The 9,712-nt window shown below is 43.5% G+C and overlaps 1 long non-coding RNA gene across 1 annotated transcript; it reads right to left on the reverse strand.

The window, feature by feature from the left end:
* Positions 1–3,047: 3,047 nt before the first annotated feature.
* Positions 3,048–9,277, reverse strand: LOC121818090 (uncharacterized). Its single transcript, XR_006058199.2, has 2 exons — positions 8,769–9,277; positions 3,048–8,390 (listed from the first exon to the last, which is right to left on the reverse strand). It is a non-coding gene; the product is annotated as an uncharacterized LOC121818090 (long non-coding RNA).
* Between the last annotated feature and the right edge of the window lie 435 nt (positions 9,278–9,712).

Below are 9,712 nucleotides of genomic sequence, written 5' to 3' on the forward strand. Positions count from 1 at the left end.
CTCAGATCTGCAGATGACACCACCCTTATGGCAGAAAGTGAAGAGGAACTCAAAAGCCTCTTGATGAAAGTGAAAGAGGAGAGTGAAAAAGTTGGCTTAAAGCTCAACATTCAGAAAATGAAGATCATGGCATCTGGTCCCATCACTTCATGGGAAATAGATGGGGAAACAGTGGAAACAGTGTCAGACTTCACTTTTCTAGGCTCCAAAATCACTGCAGATGGTGACTGCAGCCATGAAATTAAAAGATGCTTACTCCTTGGAAGAAAAGTTATGATAAACCTAGATAGCATATTCAAAAGCAGAGACATTACTTTGCCAACTAAGGTCCATCTAGTCAAGGCTATGGTTTTTCCTGTGGTCATGTATGGATGTGAGAGTTGGACTGTGAAGAAGGCTGAGCACCGAAGAATTGATGCTTTTGAACTGTGGTGTTGGAGAAGACTCTTGAGAGTCCCTTGGACTGCAAGGAGATCCAACCAGTCCATTCTGAAGGAGATCAACCCTGGGATTTCCTTGGAAGGAATGATGCTAAAGCTGAAGCTCCAGTACTTGGGCCACCTCATGTGAAGAGTTGACTCATTGGAAAAGACTCTGATGCTGGGAGGGATTGGGGGCAGGAGGAGAGGGGGACGACCAAGGATGAGATGGCTGGATGGCATCACTGACTCGATGGACGTGAGTCTGAGTGAACTCCGGGAGATGGTGATGGACAGGGAGGCCTGGTGTGCTGCGATTCATGGGGTCGCAAAAGTCGGACACGACCGAGTGACTGAACTGAACTGAACTGATACAACAAATTGCCCATTATGTCTGCAATTAAAATTTAACCATGTCTTGTAACTTTATTTGCTCAACCTGGCAACCTTATTTTTGATTCACATATGTGGGACATTCCAGGGATTACCTCTGCTCAACTGAACTGTTTCCTGCCAGCCACACTGAAACCCACTTCTTAACAATTCTCCTCCTGCATTTCAGGTCTAATTTATCATGCACAGCCTGTCTTTCTCTGTGATAATAGGGTTGCTGGTTTCCATCTCTAGTGATGGTATTACTGCCATGAATTGCAAATAAAGGTCTGTGGAGTTTTTGCTAAATGTGACAGTCCTAGAATCATCTGGAGCCTCATATGCTTTGTCCTTCTTGCATTTCATCCAATTTGAATTTCTCCTCTGCCAAAATACATGACAACTATCAGAATGCTGCTTAGAGAGTGATATTCAGGCTCCGACTCTGGGCATAAACATGCTTCCTCTGCTTGTTTTAAATAATTTCATCCCCACCACAGCTGTTGACTCTGCTTTACTGATCTGATCCTTTGATTGTGTAATAAAGCCGTTCGGTTTGAACAAATTAGTGTGTCTTTTCCCATAGCACCTTCCTCTGGCTGATAACTTACGCTTACGAATATGATGACTCATGCAAAACCGTACATGTAATAGTCTAATGTGTTCCAAAAGAATCACATAGTTCCTTTCAGTGGGTTCTTATATTACCAAGGAATGGGAGGATAGGTTTTCCATTTCTGCAGTCAGAAAGTGGAACGTGGCACATCCCACTTATTACACACTGGAGTTTCTATTCTTATAGAAGTTATTGATGGAAATGATTTGCTCCTCTTTTGAAAGTGTTGGTCACTCAGTCATGTTCAACTCTGCGACCCCATGGACTGTGGTCCTCCAGGTTCCTCTGTCTACAGAATTCTCCAGGCAAGAATACTGGAGTGGGTTCCCTTATCCAGGGGATTTTCCTGACCCAGGGATCGATTCCAGGTCTCCTGAATTGCAGGTGGACTCCTTATAGTCTGAGCCACCAGGGAAGCCTGTAACTCTTTTAGCAGGATATAGTGAGGAAGGTAGGATGTTAATTCTAAACAAGACTTAGGGGATAATTGTACATTATATTAGAGTTACATCTTTCCATTAATACACTTGGGGTTTATTCTAAGATGTGTGCTTTTTTAATGGTATAAGATACTTAATATAGATTCCTCAGATAGCCTTATCACTTGTAATAAAATTATTTTTTAATAAATGAATAATGTTCAACCATGAATAATGTCCATTTCTGTTCTATGAGTTTTTGAATGATAACAGTGTTGCTTGTTTAGAGTTTGAGGACAGATTCTAAACAATATTAGATAAAACTTTCCCTCAACACAGTACAATTTTTTACTATATTGCCTATAAAAGAAGTATTATATGCAGTATAATTATAATTATTACTATATTGTGTTTTTCTTTTAAACAATACTAAGGTAAATGGTTAGAGAAGGGCATATCAACCCAGTCCAGTATTCTTGCCTGGAGAAACCTGTGGACAGAGGAGCCTGGTGGGCTACAGTCCATAGGTTGGATGTGACTGAAGCAACTTAGCACAAGGTAAATAGTGGTGATATTATTGTAAAAGATAAATCTCTTGCAAACATAAACTGTTCTAAATATCATTTTGACAAGTGAAGGAAAAAGATTCTAAGTTAAGGATCTTTCCTGTCGACTTATTACAGACAACAAAGATGTAAGGTGTATGATAAAACACAAAACAAAAATAGAAGCAATGTAGATTGTACAGCAAGAGAAGAATCATAACAGGTTGAGAAATGAGGGTAAAGACTTCAATACCATAAAGATAAATATCTTGTTTGAAGTGCCCACCACCTTGGCCTGATGCTTTCTAGAAGCCAAATAGCAAAGTGAAATACTGCCACTTGTATTTTTTAAATAAGAATTAATTGACTTGATTGCTAATTGCTTGCTTAGGAGAAGCACAGATATTACTGATAGTAATATAAGACACAAATTCCTGCTTGAGTTCTTCATAAAAAGAATACCAAGTAACACATAAGCCAAATGTCTTATAAACTCCAGACAAGAACCAAGTCTAAAACCCAGATCTGTAGATTTTCCACCTCATTATGTAAATATGTTAGTTTCTGATTCTTCTCAGCAAGACTATAGATTTCCTTTACATCATCAGTTTCTTCCACCCTTCAATCAAGATAATATACCTAGTTTTTCTAAGAATGACAATTTCCTCAGATAATATCTCAAGGTAATTTTTTATTATATGTTAATATAATAAACAAATTAAAAATGTTTAATGTTAAAAATATTATTTGATGTTCACCTAGACGGAAAGCTCCCAGATGATGATGAGTTCCAAGGATGGAATGTAATATAGACAGAAGTCAATCACTTTGATGGATGAGCTATAGACAGCTGTTTTAGCTTTAGTATAAATGGAAATATCTATACTGAGTTCCTGGTCTCAGGTTTTTGCATAGATACATATGAAAAACTGCTGTAATTTGGCAAGGATTGCATTTTTAGACAAAAGTGAAGCTGGACAGGTCGTAGCATGTAGATTCTCTGAATGAGCTTAAATGGGATCCTGCAAAGCTGCCTTGGACAGTGTCCCGCATCCTTACACCATCAGCCTGGTTACCAATCTGCCGTACTTCCAGGTTGGCATTGAATAAGCAGGAAGATACATCATTTCCAAGTGTAAATTAAATGCTTATTATCTTGATTCTAGTTGAGTCATTTTTAAATGCAAAAATTAAATACTTGAAAACACAGGATTCCTTGTAAGCATGCTATTAGTTGAAATAAAAATCCATTGTCTCACATCAACCTAGGATTTTCCTCTGCTGCTTCACATAATTTTCCTGCTTTGTACCAAGGAGATCAAACCAGTCAATCCTAAAGGAAATCAGTCCTGAATATTCATTGGAAGGACTGATGCTGAAGCTGAAATTCCAATACTTTGGCCACCAGATGCGAAGAACTGACTCACTGGAAAAGACCCTGATACTGGGAAAGACTGAAGGCGGGAGAAGGGGATGACAGAGGATGAGATGGCTGTATGGCATGACTGACTCAATGGACACGAGTTTGATCAGGCTCCAGGAGTTGGTGATGGACAGGGAGGCCTGGTGTGCTGCAGTCCATGGGGTCACAAAGAGTCAGACATGACTGAGCAACTGAACTGAACTGAACCTATATTCATGCACAGAGTTAAAACAGGGTTCATACTCTGAGGTATGAATTTTCTGAATAGACAATGATGGACTAAATCTTACACTATCAAGAACATCTCTTGTATTCATTCTATCAGAAAGTAGGTGATTTATTTTAATATCTACAGCCTTTTATTATTTTTTTTAATTTTGAAAAGTATCAACAATCCACAAAAGTAGGGGGAACAGTCAATGACATGCCATGTGTCCATCATCAAGTGACAACCATTAGCAACCTGTGGGCACACTTGTCTCTGCTGAAGCTTTACATGCTTTCTTTTCCCCACACAAATATTGTGACGCAAATCTTAAAGATCACGTTTTTTCATTAAGTAGTTCAGTATATTTTTTCAAAAAGGTAAGCACTCTTTTCTTAAACACCAAAGCAATCAATCCAGTCATGGCACTAAAATATTTCATAGTAATTCCTTCTACTTTCAGACACTCCGTCAGACTCCAGCCATCACATCAGTATACAGTCTCATTAATGGTTCCTCATATGTGCTTTGTTTCAGGGCTTTCGACAAATATTTACTACAAGCTAGCTTGGTTCCAGGTGATGTGTGGCACATTCTAATGTGTTTTATTATATTTTTTCCTTCATTGTAATGATCTATCAAGTGCCTAATACATGTCAGGGAAAGTTGAGGATCCTTGGAACACATAAGTAAATAAAACAGACGGAGTCCCCACCTTCTTGGAGCTCATGCTGTAGGAGGATGAGGCAGGAAATAATGAATCAAAACAATAAAAGTAAATCTGCCCATTGTTAAAAGGGGACAAGTGATCCTGGGGGAAAAAATTACAGCTGGCTAATGGTTATTCCCGGAGAAGGCAGTGGCACCCCACTCCAGTACTCTTGCCTGGAAAGTCCCATGGACGGAGGAGCCTGGTAGGCTGCAGTCCATGGGGTCGCTAAGGGTCGGACACGACTGAGCGACTTCACTTTCACTTTTCACTTTCATGCATTGGAGAAGGAAATGGCAACCCACTCCAGTGTTCTTGCCTGGAGAATCCCAGGGACAGGGGAGCCTGGCGGGCTGCCGTCTATGGGGTCGCACAGAGTCGGACACGACTGAAGCAACTTAGCAGCGGCAGCAGCAGCAACGGTTATTCCAACGGTTATACCTTGGCCACCTCATGCGAAGAGTTGACTCATTGGAAAAGACCCTGATTCTGGGGTTGGGAGCAGGAGGAGAAGGGGACGACAGAGGATGAGATGGCTGGGTGGCATCACCGACTCGATGGACATGAGTTTGAGTGAATCCCGGGAATTGGTGATGGACAGGGAGGCCTGGTGTGCTGCGATTCATGGGGCTGCAAAGAGTCAGACACGACTGAGTGCCTGAACTGAACTGAACTGAACTGAACTGAAAGGTTATTTGCAAATCATGGGCAGAGATGCAATTTTAAAAAGATAATCGGGGGAAGGCTGGTTGGAAAGGCGTTTTTTGAGGAAAGGCTTAAAGGAGGAAAGGGAATTAACCCTGTAGATATCTGAAGGAAAAGTGTCTAAATCAGAACTAGCTCAAAATCTCTAAGACAAGATTGGTGTGTTCCAGAAGCAAGAAGAAGGCTAAAATCTTTGACATTTAATAAAAATAAATGATAACTTGAGCGAAAGGAAATAGCCATAGGAATGCATGAACAGAATAAACATGACCCACTCTGCTCAGTGACTATGATCAGGTATATTTAGGAAAGCAGAAATAGCGGAGTATTAATTTTATAGAAAGTTTGAATTACAAACATTCAAAGACGGACACATAATGTTTAACCTGCTCAGTCTATCAAACCTCTAAAAATGTCAAGTTATTTTTAAAAGGTGGTCTCAGTTTTATATATATTTAGAATGTATATCACCATATTTACTGCTGCCTATGTGACATTTTCCTGAACAATCCCATTCACTTGGATAGTTCTGCCTATTTTTTCTATAATACAATGACCACCCAATGTCTATTTTCAGAGGCCCAGACCTTACTCTAGCGCTGTTAGCTTATGGTGTGCACCGTGAACTGAATACCTTCATCTGAGCATACTTCGTATCACTGAACATCACCATAACCGTCCCCAATATCAAAGGCAGAAATATGGTCTTCATCTGGCTTCCCTCCTTTTAGCCTCTTGCCAAGTCCAGGAGGTGTCCAAACCCTGCCCATTTCAAGTCCACACACTCCTGTTGCTGCTACTAAGTTGCTTCAGTTGTGTCCGACTCTGTGTGACCCCATAGACAGCAGCCCACCAGGTTCCCCTGTCCCTGGGATTCTCCAGGCAAGAACACTGGACTGGGTGGCCATTTCCTTCTCCAATGCATGAAAGTGAAAAGTGAAAGTGAAGTCGCTCAGTTGTGACCGACTCTTTGCAATCCCATGGACTGTGGCCTACCAGGCTCCTCCGTCCATGGGATTTTCCAGGCAAGAGCACTAGAGTGGGGTGCCATGGCCTTCTCCACCACACACTCCTAGGATATATATATTCAAACATTTCAACCATTGAGACCCATGTGGAAGCAAGCCAATTTCCTTTAACCACATATGATGTATTACTGTACTGAATACTGACTTCCCTGATGGCTCAACGGTAAAGGATCTGCCTGACAATGCCGGAGACACGGGTTTGATCCCTGGGTGGAGACGATCCCTTGGAGAAGGATCTTCAGAAGAATACTCCAGTATTCTTGCCTGGAAAATCCCAAGGACAGAGGAGCCTGGCCGGCTGCAGTCCATGGGGGTCACAAAAGAGTCAGACATGACTTAGTGACTAAACAATATTGAATATTTATATATAAGGTAATGTATGTTATATGCATAATAAATGTTATGTGTAAATATAGTCATATTATTATATAATGTATTAAGATATTGAATATGTATAAATAAGGTAATATGTAATATAAGGTAATATGTGCATAATAATGTTTATATGAGGTACGTTCATACTGTAAGTATATATATATATATATAATATTTCACACGCTGCTGCTGCTCAGTCACTTCAGTCGTGTCTGACTCTTTGCGACCCTATGGACTGTAGCCTGCCAGGCTCCTCTGTTCGTGAAATTATACAGATAAAAATACCAGAGTGGGTTGCCATGCCTTCCTCCAGGGGATCGTTTCCACTCAAAGGATTTATGTCTTCTGCTTTGCAGGCGGACTCTTTATTGCTGAGCCACCAGGGAAGCCAAATATTTCACATATTGTCTCCCAATATACTGGCATCAGGAACGCTGCTCTATTTCTATAACGACACGTGCACCAGGCTCAAACAAAACACGCGTCCGGACTGTCTGCAGAGGAGGCTCTGCCCAGCGTGGCGTCGGTCAAAGGCCTTTAGGGTCTTCCGCGGGGCTTTCCCCAGAGCTGCGCGCCCGGGGCAGGGCGGCTCCCCACACGCCACCGGCACGTGCTGGGCGAAGCTGCTCACCTGGACACCACAGGCGTGGATGCTGACCACGGCCTGTCCGCCTGACGCCAGCCTTGGCTTCCAGGTCATCAGTCTTCAGCTTCCGGGTCATCAGCCCACACACCTCCGGAAACACTTTAAGCCGGGTCCCCAGAGGTCAGTGACGCTGCCAGTGGTTGGGTCCCCTTGTCCTGGAGGCTGCAAGGCAGACCTGCTCAAGGATAGGTGCCGGGGCGGAGGCTGTGAGGGCCTGGCTGGAGCCCTGCCCGCTGGGGTCAGGGGACGGCGAAGAGCCTACCTGGAGAGCCGGGCCGGCTCTGCGGACGCGACTCGGCCGTCAGCCCCCCGGGGGCAGCCGGGTGCCCACAGAGCGGGAGGAGCTTAGCGCTGCCCTGGACCGACCTGGGGCTGACCTCGCACCAGGCTGGCTGCTTTGGACCGGTCCCCAGGCTGTGGCGGCCGCGCTCCCCTCATACAGATGGGCTAAGCTCCCTGGACCGAGTGAACTCCCTTTGAGGCCCGAGGCAGGGGCTTCCAGGGCCCAGCGGCCCGGTGGGGGCGGGTCCTGGAGACCCCATGGACCGTTGATCCCCGGGCGCCTACCTGGGCGGGCCTGAGTCCCCCATCCTGGGCAGCCTGTGCAGCGCGCGCCACCTCGCGGCCGTTTCTGGGCGTGCACCTTCAGCACTTGGCTCCAAGGCCCTCTCTGGCCGGAACTCACAGCCGGCCTCTTCTCCTTGGCCAGGCCCATCTCAGGGGTAATTGTAGCAACTAAAATGACATCTCTCGACAAAGAAAGAACAAGGGGAAAAAAAAAGGACTGGTTGGCTTAAGACAACACAACATACGCTTATTTCTCATAATTCTAGAAGCTGGGAAGTCCAAGATCCAGGTGCTGGCAGATTCTGGGTCCGGTGAGAGCCAACTTGCTGGTTTGCAGAGGGCCATCTTCTTGTATCCCCACCTGGTGGAGAAGGAGAGAACTGGCTCTCTGGTTGATTGTTCAAGGGCTCCAGCCTCATGAAGGAATTACCTCCCAAAGGCCCCAGCTCCAAACACCATCACATTAGGGGTTAGATTTCATTATATGAATTTTGGGGGCACACGGACTTTCAGCCTATGACACTACCAAAGGAAGAATAGCACTGTGGGGCCTGGAGAGGAAGAAGAAAATGTGAGAGTAATTATAGCATGTACCCTAACTTGGTTTAGGGCTTCCCAGGTGGTGCTAGTGGTAAAGAACTTGCCTGTCAATACAGAAGACACAAAAGACAAGGGTTCCATCCTTGGGCCGGGAAGACCCTCTGGAGAATGAAATGGCAACCCACTCCAGTATTCTTACCTGGAGAATCCCATGGACAGAGGAGCCTGGCGGGCTGCAGTCCATGGGGTCACAAAGAGTCGGACTGACTGAAGCGATTTACCGTGCACCCACTAACTTGATGTATCATGGCAGACCAGGGAAGGCAAAATGACAATGAGTTGGATAAAACAAGCAAATTCAGAGTCGAGGAGGATGGGCTTGCCACCGCATTTGAAAAGTGGGACACCAGTAGCTTTAGGAGTGAAGAGTTCAGTTAGTTTCTAAACACAGATAGGAAACAGCTGAAGCTGGCATTTCAGCACATCTTGTGGTAAGAAAATGCAAGAGAGAAAATGATAGGCGGATCCCTGACTCCAAGAATATCTACAGAGATGTGTGAGCACAGTTGCTGTGGTTCAGGTAAGACTGAACTAAGTGTGCTTTCCAAATGCTGCCTGTGTCTGCTTCCTTCTCCCTTGGAAATTTGGCTTTTGCCTCCGTGAATGACATTGGTCTGGAAAAGATATTTCTTTTGATTTCTGTGCCTGAGTGCTATTAAATCATTTGGGCTATCTGTGTGTCCCAGATATGAATGAAAGCTATAGGGATCAAAAATTAAAGGCATAACAAAGATGTTGCATCATATTTATGTAAACTTTGTGTCTCTAAAAAGACACAGACATAATCTAGGTAAAAAATTCAACAGAAAGAAACTTAAATGTACTATACAAATGATTACTTAGTGATGCTGAGTGTGATCTTATGAATTCTTTAGGGTATCGTTGATACTTATATCTGAAATAGATTTTTGATAAGGAAATAAACTATTATCCAAATAACCATTTGCTTGCCTGACACGTTTGAAGTGCATAGCTTTTTATTACATAAGTATGTATTTTTGTCTTAACATCAATTATGACTTATTGATTCTGACAGAAATTAATCATCTAGATAGGAAATACTGTCACTCTTAGTGATGGCAC

This window comes from Ovis aries, chromosome 26 (assembly GCF_016772045.2).
Source record: "Ovis aries strain OAR_USU_Benz2616 breed Rambouillet chromosome 26, ARS-UI_Ramb_v3.0, whole genome shotgun sequence".
Lineage (NCBI taxonomy): Eukaryota > Metazoa > Chordata > Mammalia > Artiodactyla > Bovidae > Ovis > Ovis aries.